General features: G+C 35.2%; 1 protein-coding gene across 1 annotated transcript in view; it reads right to left on the bottom strand.

Annotated features, from left to right (window-relative positions):
- Window positions 1–4,682, bottom strand: part of Smp_093280 (histone deacetylase 3) — a 14,330-nt gene that overhangs the window by 8,169 nt on the left and 1,479 nt on the right. The window lies entirely within an intron of this gene.

Below are 4,682 nucleotides of genomic sequence, written 5' to 3'. Positions count from 1 at the left end.
GTGGAAAAATTCAAACACTTCACTTCTACCCGAAGTTTGTGCTGATGATGTCGTTCAGAAGGACGATGAAAGCTCCACGACTAAACCATCCAGCTCAGAGAACAAAACTTCATCAAAAAAGATTAACTTATTCTTTCATAGTTAACTTTTTGTAGTTGTTTAGTAAATCCGTTTTTTATTTACCATAAACTTTACAATTTTGTATGTAATTTTGATCAACAATTAACAGTTTTAAACATCAATACTAATGTATTATGTATGTGAATACACTGATATTTATTACATCTCTCATAGCCCCCAAATACCCTGGTACGCCAGAGAGTGGGGAGGGGCCACCCTCTCTCTTGAAATGCTTTCACACGGTCACGCGTATATAGCCTCTGCCAGAGAAGTCCTACTCACTGCCTTCTTGCATCAAGGGTGTTGTTTACGAAATTGAGAAGACGAAAAGCGAATGTCCGGAGCTTTAACCGGGTTGGTGGATGTGGAGTGTCCACCTAGGGGAGATGGAAAACCATAATTCCAAACCAATCGTGCACATGGGCTCCAGTATCCTGAAGGAACAAATGGAGTATGAATCAATCGTTGGTCACCGGCTACCATGGGACTGCATCTCCTCACGATGCTCCACTGTCTTGTGGGTTAGACATTTAGGTCAAAGGATCCGAGTGTGACCCACTAAGAAAACCACCTGCTTCGGTTTGGGCATCTGGGTAGTATCACAGCCCTCGCACAAACTAAATGATATTTGTGTGGCGCATATATATCTGGTGCCCCCTTGTACCAATATTAATGTGTTTAAATAAAATAATAATGATAAAAACATCCCTCATAAAAGTAAATAGCATTTAGATAAAAATTAATTAGCAATATTAATTTGACTAAAAGGGATTCTTCTAGTTATCGATTACTTGAGTATTCATTATCGAACACTTTATCTCTATAATAAATAAACATAAATACATTTTATCGAAATTAAAGCTTTTCTGTTAGTAATTAAACACTTAGAAACGTTGATCATAAAAATTTTAAAATAATAAAATCAAGAGTTGTCTCACCAGGGGATCTTTATATACAACCCTATCTATAAATTAATTCTCATGGTAACATATATATATCGCACTGGTGCATATGAATTTACTCTTTATCTCCCTTTACAACTTGAGTTTCTTAATTATCTTAGATTTTGTATTACATGAATCTATCTTATCTTCTCGAATTATATGGACCATGCCTAGTCTTTTCTACTATCATTGACACTTACTACTTTTACTAATCTAGTAAGTCGCCATCGATATCTCACCTCAATGTTGATATAGGTGTAAAAAACCTGAACGGATGCATATATATGCCAGGTTCTAAGTTGTTTATTACTGAATGATATGGGCACAACAATTCTAAACATAATCAAATATAGTTAAATTGGTAACCAGATAAATACTATCGTATACATTCAAATCTTGTGTACTTAATAATAGCTGTCCTTTTATTATATGTCTAGCCAAGATTCAGTTTGATATATATATATATATATATCATCGCAATTCATCCACACAAAAATTTCGGACAACTCGTTTTAATCACTAGCTACTACTAAGCAATAGACATTTTTTATCAGTATAGGGTTGTGGAGATTGTTGAGTTTCATTTTAATCATGAACCGATCAATGTTAGACCACTATTGAAAACTTGGAAGCACTTGACGACCACTTTGTCTTAGTATGGTTTAAATGTGGCCCTGTATCTGACTCTACTTAGATAGGACGACGATGTTATCTACGGGCTCACCACTTCTGTGGCCCATTATCTGACTCCAGCTCGATCTTATGATCGATTTTTATCGAAATATACATGTCGCCAAACGTTGTATATTTTCATCAACTTAAATCGTATTAGTGAATAACGTAATTAAATAAGTCGAATACGAGAATGAATTTTAAATACGTATATTTCATAAAATTGTTGATCCACACGGACGATCAGAGAAACGAAGTGGAGAAACAGAAAAGGAGAGAGCGAAGTGAAACGAAATGACGCACAGTGGAGAATGCAAGTGAGCCAATTAGATTTAATCAAGCGTGACTCGATATTTATAGTCAAACGAAAATAAGTTACAGACACGTGATGAATAGGGTAAGTAATTAATACAAATACGATCACATAAAAAACAGTCGAGGTTGATAAGCGGATAAGTGAGAGAGTGAAAGTATGGCTTGAGGAGAATGAATAGATTGGTCTGTCTAAAGGCTAGAATAACCTATGTGGGCTTCACATAGTACCAACCCTTACAATGGGATCCCTTAACAGCGCGCATCCACAAACCTGCACGCGAGAATCGAACTTAGGACCATCGGTCTCCAGAGAACATTCAACCTATAGACCACTGAGCCGCCCTTTCAATGGTATTTTTTATACTAGTGTTTTGATGTGATTGAATACCTTTAGATTGTTAACAAGATTGAATAAGATCGATCAAACCATTTGCTGCAGGGATATGAGGTAGTTCAATAAAGATTAATGCATTTTGGTGTCGTATCATTGGTTCCAAATGATTATGAACGGAAGTAGATTCAGCCTAACGAAATTTTGTGCTTAGTAGTAATGGATTACCGAAATGTCCAGGTTGGGACGCAAATAAGTGGAAACAAGAATAAATAGGACTGAAGTACTTCACTAGTCGACCAAACTGACAGAACACTCAGTTGTTTATAGAAAAATCCCCGACATCTTCATTCAAACCTTGGTAATCAATTAACACCTATACGCTCGAAATACTTAATGTAAAAAGCAAACTAAATGACTATTCACCTCCAATATTACAATAAATTCTAAATCTACTTAGAACTTTCAATTACTGACACTTCAATAAAACATTAACTTGTTGCAACATTTTAAAATGCTACAACTAAACAATAAGGTTTAAGAAATAAAAATCTGAATGCGAAAGTAATTTGCATCAAAGCTTGATTATAGTAAAATAGTAGAATAAAGAGAGTGCTCTGTAGTTGTGTTGTCATATATCAAGGAACGCACCGATGAGTTCAATAAATCAATGGGGAAATCCATGTTGAAGAGCTCTTAATGTTAACTGTCACTTGCAGAGTTCCTCTAACAACTATTTGTTACTGCCTATTACTAGCCCCATTTACAAAGAAAGATATTACACATAATAATAGACATAGTTTTGTATAAACTTTAAGGATTAATATATCTTCGTTCAACAATAAGTCATTACACAGCAACAATTCGATAGACAAATTAGTTGATTTGTTTAGTGTTAAACTAAGAAACTTAGGTTTTGTTAATGTTAGATAATAGTGATATATATGGCTGTTTGTAAAACGAAATACTAGCATCAAAACACTGCTGAGAAAGTTTTCAGTAGTCAGTATTTTTTACCACAAAAATATAGCTATACTCATTTATTATTTCATTTAAAACTCAAAGCACTCAGGTTTACAAATATAATTCATTAGTGTTTAATGTGTGTGACAACATAGCTTTTGCAGAATTTGGAAAATCAACTGAATTAAACCATAAGTCTTCTTCAGTTGGTAGTATAAGTCAAAATGAACAAATGAAACCTCTATAGGCTGACTGCTGAAAAGATACCAGTGCTAACTTGGTTAAACTTGGACTTCATTTAATACTGTTAATTTACTAGAGTTACTTTAGATTATTAATGAAGATTTATGAGAGTTTATGATCTATAAAATATTTTGTAGAGATATAATACACCTTGTACGAGAAAAGAAAATGCCCTGGTACGGCCGAGAGTGGGGAGATCCCGCCCTCTCTCTTGAAATGCTTTCACACGGTCACGCGTATATAGCCTCTGCCAGAGAAGTCCTACTCACTGCCTTCTTACACCGCCGGTGTTGTTTACGAAATTGAGAGGACGAAAAGCGAATGTCCACAGCTTTAACCGGGTTGGTGGACACGGAAAGTCCACCTAGGGGAGTTAGAAAACCCTGATTCCAAACCAATGGTGCACATGGGCTCCAGTACCCTGAGGGAACAAATGGCGTGTGAATCAATCGTTGGTCATCGGCTACCATGGGACTGTATCTCATCACGATGCTCTACTGCCTTGTGGATCAGATCTTTAGGTCGAAGGCTCGGGGTGTGGTCCCCTAAGAAAACCACCTGCTTCAGTCTGGGCACCTGGGCAGTATCTCAGCCTTCACACAAATCAAATGAGATTTGTGAGGCGCATATTTATCTGGTGCTTTTTGTACCAATATTTATGTGTTTAAATAAAATAAAATAAAATAAAATCTACTTATTCTCCTCTTAATTCAGTTATATACGAGAATACATTCATGTAGTACATCTTTCGATTATAACATGAAAAAGAAAAAAATTGCGTATCCCTATGAGTGTCGTTCAAATGGCTGGATATATCACCAAAATATTTTTCAACCGACCTACAGATAAAATTATTACCATTATATACTTAATAACTTATGAAAAAATGTGTGGTTGGTAAAAATTCAAGAACCACTTGAAGATTAAAATATTTAATTGGTCAGCTAAAGATATGACTGAATGGAACCATGAACTGATAAATATTAGTCAGAAACCATTGAATACATTGTATTAGGATGAAGGGTAATTGCAAGCTTGCTTCATAACGTTCTTCCTTCCTATATTATATAAGGATATAGTATAGGAAGGAAGAA

This window comes from Schistosoma mansoni, chromosome 5 (genome assembly GCF_000237925.1).
Source record: "Schistosoma mansoni strain Puerto Rico chromosome 5, complete genome".
NCBI classification, from domain to species: Eukaryota; Metazoa; Platyhelminthes; class Trematoda; order Strigeidida; family Schistosomatidae; genus Schistosoma; species Schistosoma mansoni.
The sequence above is the reverse complement of the archived record's forward strand: the minus strand, read 5'-3'. Positions and strand labels throughout refer to the sequence as shown.